The 10701-nt window shown below is 32.3% G+C and overlaps 1 long non-coding RNA gene across 1 annotated transcript; it reads left to right on the plus strand.

Annotated features, from left to right (window-relative positions):
* Positions 1–400: 400 nt before the first annotated feature.
* LOC107308086 lies at positions 401–4985 on the plus strand. The gene is made up of 3 exons (XR_001552634.2): positions 401–2480; positions 4443–4509; positions 4819–4985. It is a non-coding gene; the product is annotated as an uncharacterized LOC107308086 (long non-coding RNA).
* The last annotated feature ends 5716 nt before the right edge of the window (positions 4986–10701 follow it).

Genomic DNA, 10701 nt, shown 5'->3' on the forward strand with positions numbered 1-10701 from the left:
GATGGTGACTCAATCACCTCCCTGGGAAGCCTATCCCAGTGCTTCACAACATTTTCTGTAAAGGAATTTTCCAAATATCTAACTTAAACTTACCATGGCGCAACTTGAGGCCATTTCCCCTCATCCTGTCACCTGTCACCAATGAGAAGAGACTGACCCCACACTCACTGTAAGTACTTTTCAGATATTGGAAGAGAGCAATAAGATCTCTCAGCCTCCTTTTCCCCAGACTAAACAGCCCCAGTTCCTTCAGTCTCTCCTCACAGGGTGTATTCTCCAAGCCCTTCACAAGCACTGTTGCCCTTCTTTAGATCTGCTCCAGCACCTCAATGTCCTTTTTGCACTGTGGTGCCCCAAACTGCACATCATACTGAGGGTGAGGCCATACCAGTGCCAGGTACAGGAGCAGAATTACTTCCCTAGCCCTGTTCACCACAGCATTCCTGACACAGGCTAGGATGCCATTCTTGGCCACCTGGGTACACTGCTGGCTCATATTTAGCTGACTGTCCATCAGCACACTGAATGAATGAGAATGCTGATAATACATCGATATTTCAGTTATTGCTGAGCAACTCTTACAGGGAATTGAAGACTTTTATGCTGCTGAAGACTTCTAATGCTGCCTTTCCAGTAGGTAGGTACAAAAAGCTAGGAGGAGGCAGCAAAGCTAAAATGGCCAAAGAGAAAGTCTGTATGATGTGATATCAGGCCAAGTAATGAAAGCTGCGATAAGAAAGAACATTTGGAATCTCACCTCCATATTTTTATTAATTAATTAATTCATTTTATGTTTCTGCACAGATGTGTTCACTGTAGGTCTATTCAAAAACCTGTAACAAAATCCTTCAGTAGAAAAAATATTCAGCTGCTTGCCTATTTCAAAGAGCATGACAACCCAAAACTAGTCACTGCATGAACCTGCTGAATGTGGAACATTTCCACCTGCCATTGAGCTTCTGTCTGCTCAGATGCACGGGCAGATCAGTTAAACCTTGTCTTTTGCTGATAAGGACTTCTCAAATAGAATTCAGTCTGATTAAAACAGTTTGTGTATTTGTTTCATTAATATGCATAAAAGCATTGTCTTCCTCAGCTGTATCTAGATTAAATAATAATAATAATTTTAAAATCCTATAAGGATTATGTCCTCTCTTCAGTGATGTAGTAGGGTGTATCATAGACTTTTATTGAATTCATCTTCATCAAAATGTACTAAACATAGAGACAAGCAATTTTAAATTAAATAAAAAACACCTTAGGTTAAATATACCGTTAGCGTAATGCTCTACATCCCTTACACTGCCGAAATACTAACCATGAATAGAGACAGGGATAGAAGACATTAGAAGAAGCAAACAGTTAATTTTATTTTCATTCTGCATTCCTACAACCTTTTCAAATTATTCTCATTTTGTTTTTCTCTTGGTCATCATACAGTGATATATAAAACATTATGGTTGAGGTTGTTTGCTCCAGGAAGAAAAGACACCAACCACTGAAAAAAGAACAAAGCAATTCAGCATCAATGTTTAGTGTTACTGGCTGTGTCATTAATGTTGCAAAGTAATGTTGCAAAGTACATTCTGTTGAACATGCCCTATTTTGTGAGACATCAGATATTACCTTGGATATAAAATCTATCCCCTCCGGCGATTTCTGACTGCTTTCATTTTTAATTGTGATAGTCAGCTTTATAGAGGTGTCGTGACATTTAACAAAGCCAGTTATAAAACCTGTTTGTTTGTTCTCTGTTGTGTGTGGCTGGAAAGAAATGAGTGCGCTGACAGGCCTTAATTGCTCTGATCAGTCTTACCCAAAACACTCACACTTTGCTCATGAGCACAAATTGACAGATAAAGTAAGACTCAAGATACCAGCCTAGGTTACAATTTAAGTAAGCTGGTATCCAGACCTATTGAGTGGATTCAAATATTTTTATTGGTTATGTACCTATATGTACCTATATGTGAAAAAATATATGTTTGTACAGATAGCTAATTAAATTAGTACATTAAGATTTTTCAGCAACATTTGCTATCCATCGGTTGTTTTTATTTTGAAATTCTTCCTTTCCCCACAATGAATAAGTCAGCAATAAAAATCCTTAAAGTGTAAGTTCTTATGGCAAATAAATCTTTGAAGATATGTGATGCAGACTTCAAAGCAAAAGAAAACCTCACATTTTTGAAATAGCCAAGTGTTTGCTATGGATTGAAAATAACCAAAATCTATAGCAAAGTTAATATAAAATTAATTAAATAATCAATTTCTAATTGAAATGAACAAGTCATTAATCAGTATCATTGAAAAATCTAATTATTCTTTATTTTCAAGAGTGAACAATCTGGTATTTTTTTGCACATTTTTCCTTTCTTTCAAGCTTTTGTTTTCAAGACAAAATAAGAGGTATCTCTAAATCATCTTTGCAAGACATCGACTAGGCTGTCTCATGGAAACAAAATTTCTGCATTGTAAAGGTAAAATTTAGTTCCTTATGTAAATGTTGTTTTGTAATTCAATACATTTCTTAATGATTAGTTTTCTTGATTAATACACAAAATACTTAAATTCCTACTTATTTTAGTGATATTTGACATTTCATAATGTCTTATGATTACTGGTTTTTTTTTAAAGTTTAATTTTTATTATTGTTGTTGCTGAAATTCTACAAGGTGAGTTAAACTGTTCATTTGACATCAGCTGAAGCCAAAGGTGCATGGTCTGGTAAATGTATCTCTTTACACTGTAAGATCTCTCATGACCAGCAAGGACAGATAGCAGCATTCAACTTAGAGTTGCATTTAAAACTAAATATAATTATGCCTTGTCTACTATACGAAGAATTATTCTCAGTCCAAGTATGTGGCGTTGAGATCTATCTGGGTAAAATCCCTTGTCTTCCACATCTCTTTTTTTCAATAAAGAGGAAATTCAGATCATTGTTTTTTGAATTCTGATTTGGATTTCTGCACAGCCAAACAATCTCAGTAGTCAACACAGCAGGGTCCAATGTAACAAAGAAACATCCCAGAAAGTAAATGAAGAATCAGTGTGTAAAAATTCTGCTACTGTATTCAGAAGTCAACAAATGAGTATCTTAATTAATGTGATTTTTCTTCATATACTTATGCAGTTTGGAAGAAATTTTTGTTTCAGACTACTATAAACATTAGAAAAAATGTAGAAAGTTCCAATTTATCTTTGTTACAGTATACAGAAAAATCTTTCAAGATTTACACCATAAATATCCATTTATTTAGATGATAACTTAAAAAAAGAATAAAGAGAACTTTATGGAGCTTTAATTGTTTATTTACCTATATAATTTAAATAAAATTTACTTCTGACATGTATGTAAGATAAATAAGACTTCTATAGGGAATTCATCTTTCCTTATGATCAACAAAGAAATTTCTACTGCATGAAATAATTAACTGAAAAAAGTCAATACTACAGTATAGCAAGTTTTATAATATTCAGATGTTGCATTTTTTTTTTCAGCAATGTTTTATATTCCGCAGTCAGTAGAAGTGGTGTAGGTTTATTTGTTTAAATAATTATACTTCATAGTTACAAACTTAATTAGGTAGGATTATTAGCACAGCAGTTCATTTACATAATGTAATCTATTTTACAGCAGTCCAAATTCCCTTGGTACAAAACAAAACAGAAAAATCTTAGTTTTATTATAATATTTTGATCAGTTAATCAACACAGTGTTCCAGTTACAAGAGAACAAAGTGAACACCAATGCAAAACTTATTTTCTAGCGTAACACAGTCTGTAAAAAGCTAAAAAATGTGGACTCCAACAATAGCAATAATAACACTTTTGACAATATACTCCCATGTTCTATTACAATATTAGACTTTATTATATATCTCATCTATAAAATATGTTCTTTAACAACAGAAATTACTTCTTTCAATATCTTTTCTATAAAACGACCTAAATCTTGCTATGCAGATGTAATTTAATAATTAGAATCACAGAATGACTGAGGTTGGAAGAGACCTCTAGCTGTCGTCTGGTCCAACTGCCATCCTCAAGTAGGGCCACCTAGATTGTATGACCCAGTGACACATGTATCCAGATAATTTTTGACTGTCTCCAATGAAGAAGACTCCACAGCTTCTCTGAGAAACCTGTGCCAGTGCTTTGGTGTCCACACAGTAAAGCAGTATTACTTGATGTCCAGATGAAACCTCTAACTTTCAGTGTAGCTCTGGGATGAAAATTAGACTCCTCCTCCTATACCCACAGATACTGTTTAAGTCAGCCTTTTCAGTAGTTTCAGAAACTTTTGCAGTATGGTACAAATCAAGACCACAGCACAATACTTTGTTGAGATTTCTATTTCAGTGTGTATATGTGTAACTTCTGGAGTCAGCAGACCAAATTTTTACCATTGTCTACTGACAGCAATTTTCTTATTCTAGTTCATATCATAGTAATTCGTGAAGAATTTGAAAATTTGTGTTTCTGACTGATGAATCACAAGACTTGGTAAGTAATGATTCAGTTTGAGATGATATTTTAAATACTGCCATTTCACATGCCTCATTCCCCCAACAATCTTGTGTAGTAAACATAAGAAAAACAGCATTTTTTTAATCTATCTTATTGGGGTTTTTTTTGTTGTTTTGTTTTTTTTGTTGTTGTTGTTATTGTTGTTGTTGTTGTTTTTTAAATAGAACATTAAAGGGATGGGTTTATCGGTAGTACACTTCAGCTTTGTTATGTCTTTGTCATGTATTAGTTATGTTACCTGACAGCAAAATTTCTAAGTTACATCTCTTGTTACTTTCCCCGAAGTGCTACAAACATTGTGAGCTCTGGCTAATGGTGTGGACAAAGAAGTGCCAGAGCCATATTGAAGAACAAAGGAGATCTGAGTAGGAGCTTTCTGGCAGAACAGAAGATGTCTTTTTCAGAGCATGGGATCAATTTTTTGGCTCATGTAACCCCATTCTGGATCTCATCTTCTATACTTGCCCAGGAGGAAAAAAAAAAAAAAAAAAAAAAATTAAAAAAAAAAAATCATTTTATTCAGATATCTTTGTTCCTTCCCTGTGGTTGTTGTCTAGAAATCTGCTCCTTTATTTAACTCTTCTTTTGCAAAGAAAGTTCATTGTTCTTGTTCAGAAACTGTGGCTTTGTACACGGATATTTGCAGTGGGCTACGGCTGCTTAGTTGCTTATATTGCTTCTCTAGGATGCTATATACTCGTTCAGTTGACTACAGGCTGTTGAGATCAGCAGAAAAGATGAAGCTCAACAAGAACTTCATGAAACAAAGAAAACAGTTTGGACAAATTTCTACCAAAACCATTCCATAAACTAACCCTAATAGATTCAATCAGACAGCCTCTATGAGAAGGAATGGATTTTTTAATTATTATTATTATTTTTATTTTTTCTCTCTTAATATTATTAGAATTCCTACTATGACTGTGTGTTAATGTCAGACACATACATCCCCTTTATTCCTTAAATTTACCTTTTTTTTTTTTTTTTTTTTGTAGTCCTTTCAACTTTTCATCTGTACTGTCTGAATGCTACAAATAAGTACAAATATCTTAATTATTGTTTGACCTATTATCTCTACACTTCTTGAGCCTCTAAAATGGTGTACACAAAATAAATATAATCCTCTTTTTTGTAGTTATTATGCTGAAAAGAGTCTTCAGGAACATACAAGATTCCAGAAAATGACGAACAGCAGAATTATATTTACAGGGGGGGAGAACAAACTGATTTTAAAAGCAATTAGATATGGATGACTCTCAGGCTCAGCTTTCAATCTTATCTTCTATAATGCCACAGAATCACCTTTTCCTTTACACAAGGTATGTCAGGAAGAAGAAGAAAACTTATGTCAGAACTAGTTATACTGTCTTTTCTCTCAGTCACTATATCAAAAGTTTTCCAGTTTCTTTCTGCTTTTAGGGTTTTCATGTTTCTCTAGTACAAGTATACAAACAACATAAAAAATGGGATTAAAATAATACATTGATATTTGTATAATGGATCGTTAAACCATAAATTGAGTGATAGATAGGCTACCATTTCACTTGTTGCATTTCATGGTTATTAACACTTAAAAATACATCATTATTCAGCATTGTCTGCCATATTTATTTATTTTTTTTCCTGCAAAAATAATTTCTTTCTTAACACTGGGACTTAATGTCTATTTATTTCAGTGGTGCAGAAAACAAAAACAAAAACAAACAAACAAACAAACAAACCTGAATGAAACTAAAACAATAATGTTGTCTTGAGAGTCTGAACAAAATGTTCAGACAACATTTCTAAGAAGAGTATGGACTTTGAATAATGAGTAGGTCTGTAAATCTGTTCTCTAATAATAACTTTCTTGGTTTTGGATCTGAAGATGAATTGTCAGCCATGGCTGGAACTTTCAATCTACTGATATCGAAAACATCAGATCTAATTTTAGCACAATGACAAAAATATCTGAATAATACAAATTTGATAATTTCACATGTACACTAATCTGTTTAACGAGTTGCAGAAAGCAATCAGTCAAGCAATTCTCTTTATATTATTATTATTATTATTGTTATTATTATTATTATTATTATTATTATTATTATTATTATTATTATTATTATTATTATTATTATTATTATNTGATTTATTTCAGTGGTGCGAAAACACAAACAAATGCAGAACAAACAAACAAACAAAACCTGAATGAAACTAAACAATAATGTTGTCTGAGAGTCTGAACAAAAGGTCAGACAATCTTTTCTAGAAGAGTTTATGCTTTGAATAATGAGTAGACCGGGAGGGGGGGGGGGGGAGCGGGGGTTTCGGTCTCCGTTCCGGGTGGTCGGGGGAAGTGGGGGGTCATTGGGGGGGGGGGGGGGTCCTGGGTCGGTTTTCTGTAAATCTGTTCTCTAATAATAAACTTTCTTGGTTTTGGATTGAAGATGAATTGTCAGTCCATGGCTGGAACGTCAATCTACTGATATCGAAACATCAGATCTAATATTTTAGCACAATGACAAAAATATCTGAAAATACAAATTTGATATTTCACAGTACCACTAATCTGTTTAACGAGTGCAGTGGAAAGCAATCAGTCAAGCAATTCTCTGTATATTATTATTTTATTATTATTATTATTATTATTATTATTATTATTATTATTATTATTATTATTATTATTATTATTATTGTTATTATATTTTTTTATTATTATTATCATCATCATCATTATTTAGCAAGTAATAAAATGAGGTAGTGGATACAAACAGTTAATGTAATTTGAAAAGCATCACTGTTCCTGTGCTACAAAAATTCAACATTGTTAAAAATTTTGATATATTAATTTAGTTTCTAAAGAAATGAGGAAGAATGAATTAAAACTACCAGAGAGTCTGGTTGAATAATCATTTAATTGTAACAAATAAAAATGACAGCCTTTTTTATTAATTATATGCATGTATTTTCTTTTTTAATTTGATTGTCTAAACTTATCACAAGAGAAAACATCTTTTATTGTCCCAGATGCGGATTTGGAAAGAAATTTCTGCCATGCTGAATGGCATGTGTGTGTCAGTCCTAATTACTTCAGCTGAGAAGAATGCAGGAGAGCTTCCTGGAGAGATAACATATTTAAGCTAGCAATTGGCCTTACATAGTAGAATTTACCTGACCTGATTATTCACGTTAGAGGAAAGTACTTGTTTAAAACAAATTCACTTTGATGTACATGGGACTGGACATGATTAAAACAACTATTTAGAAACTGTGCACTATATCATTTCATTCTAGAGAAGTACTGTGGAGTTATTACAAAAAGTAATACACAGAAAGGATCCTACTAGATATTTCTGATATTCAGTGGATGTAGCAAGGCAAGTAACGGCGTCCCTTCTTCTGTTACAAAATGAATTCTATTTTCCAGAAATGATATTAACAGAAACTATGACTGACATTTTGCAATTTGAGAAATTTCTGGTAAGGATCATCTCTTTAGATTACTTGTAGTTGTTTTTTTTTTGTTGTTGTTGTTTGTTTGGTTGGTTGGTTTTGTTTTGTTTTGTTTTTTGTTTGTTTTTAATTCCCATCTCTAGAATGAATGAGATTATTACATGGACAGGAACAAGAGATTAAAAACAGTCTGGGTACTTGCTATTTCAGAGTATCTTTTATCTTCTGATTATCATTTTCATTTTTGTTCACCATCTTAGAACTGATGAGCCCAAGTCATTTTTAGTTGCCTTTCATTTGTACTCAATTTTCAGGCCTCCTGTTCATTTGCATTTCATCCTAGATGTTGCCAAGTAATGATCATAAGGAAATGTACTCTTTGGCCCATGTGCATTCAAGAAGAGAAGCAGGAATCTTCATTAAAAGGAATTAAGATTATAAAAGATTGAAAATTTGTAATAAAATATGAATCAAGTCATTGATCAATAATGAATGAATAAATCCACAACCATTCACAAAATATGTACTACAGAAGGAGCTGTGATTTCTCATGATATAGTAGATCTTCAGGTTAGGTATAGAGTCCAAACTCTAATATTTACTTTTGGCTTTCTAAAAGAAGGAAAAATGTAATTATATGAATGATTTGCACCATATCAGTGTGGTGTTGTGGCTCTTAAATTACAGGTCATAATAATCAAACAATATAGAAACAAACAAACAAACAAACAAAAAACATAAACTTTCAATTTAGTAAAAATAATTTGCATTCATGTTGAGCTAGATATTGTTCTTTTAAAAAATATTTGTTATGTACCTTCTCAGACTAACTGAAACAGTTAGTAATTGTTCAGGTTCTAGATGGATGGATGTAGACAAAGTAGCCAACATGATAAAAAGTAGGAGACATCTGAAGCAACGTGCATAACAGCCAGGGATTTTTATTTTATTATGACACAGTGTAAGGAAAATCTTCAATTTTCAGATTCTTCTAAGTACATTAACAGGTAGCCTTAGGCACAGATATCTGTACCTAATAAACAGATCAAATACTGCATTCTTGGCAATTAAAATAACAAAATCCTTAGTTTGCACTGAGTACAATCTAAACTTAATTAAAATGTAGAGCATCAGGGAATCTTCTGTTCATGGGGGCTTCAAAATTCCAGATGTTATTGCACCTTGAAGTATGAGGTCAGTATTTATAGGTGGTGTTTACTTCCAGAAGCAAATACTTATATATATATTAGTATACATCTGGGAGACTGCTGAGTTTATGCCTATAATGTAACATTACTAGAAACAGAATAATCTAGTAAAGATAGTAATTTTCTAAATCTGCACCCAAAATAAGTTATATCTGCCTTCTGTGAAGATATTGCACAGGAGACTAATTTTTTCTTTTCTGGTTTGTAAGAAATGTATTACCATATATGAGGCTTATGGTATAATCAGAAATTATAGTTAATATGTTATTTACTATTTGAATAGCCAGATTATTGCAGAAATGCTTGATGCCATGAGCCTTGTTATTTTAAAAGACTTAGAACTAATATTAAAAATTACATTGTACAAAAATTATTATCATGATTGTATTTCAAATTCAAGGAATTTATTTCTTAGTGATTCCTATCTAGAGATGGCTTGACACTAAAATATTATGTAAGTCTTTTTTAAACTTTATCCTTGAAACCATGTAGTAAAGTAATTGATCAATGGATGAAATTAAAATAATGTGAGCTGGTAATACGCTGTGGCAAATATGGCACATTGAGGAAGTTCATAAACCCTACTAAAATACATCATTCACTGTTAGGGGACAGCTTTCTTAAGAATCTGGTAGAGAACTGTATACTGTGGGAAAGTTTTTGGAGGCTCTTATTTCTCACATGACTATTTTTGCTAAAGAATATTGTTCTGATAAAATCATTAAAAAAAAAATAAATCAAAAGTATGAATGAGTTGTATCTTACTAAATGTAGATATATAAGCATCATTTGATTTTCCTGACTATATTTTGTAAGAAGTAGATGTCTCTTCTGAACATATTACATTTTGGTTATTATATCTAGCTTATTTTAGACATTTTCTTCACAAAAGGATGTATGATACTGTGAAAATATCTTCTAAGGAGAATAAGGGCAACTGGTATAAATATCTTCATTTGTTTAGGTAAATTCCTTCCAAAAACATGCAAGAACTTCAGAGGTATTTGTTCTTTCTACCAGCTATTGTAGAGAGAAAACTAGCTGAATAGACACCAATTTTTTATAGATCATTAAAACGTCTAACAGTAGTTACACTGAACAGAAACACCAATTTATTTATAGATAAACATTTATTTATATACAAAAGTGCAGAGAATAAAACTAATTTATTCTAGGAAAGAGAAAGTACATAGATGATTATCTTCCTCTGGACTTGAGCTAAATATGGTGTGGTTTTGTTTTGTTTTGTTTTGTTTTTATTTTTTATTTTTTATTTCTTTATTTTTTTAAAATAACTATTAGAGAGAAATAGTCATCAACAGTGCAGTTCCAGGCTGCTTCAGGTAAAACAAAGACACACACTAAATGTACCTGTTTATGTTCTGAGATACTTCTATGCATCACAATAGCTTAACAGATATTCATCTAACCTTTTACATGGCCAGAGGCACAGTGAGTGAAGAGTGCTGAATGTGCATAGGATCTTCTTATGTTTCCTATATATTTCCATGGAAACTACAACAGA

The sequence above is a fragment of the Coturnix japonica genome, chromosome 1, assembly GCF_001577835.2.
Source record: "Coturnix japonica isolate 7356 chromosome 1, Coturnix japonica 2.1, whole genome shotgun sequence".
NCBI lineage: Eukaryota > Metazoa > Chordata > Aves > Galliformes > Phasianidae > Coturnix > Coturnix japonica.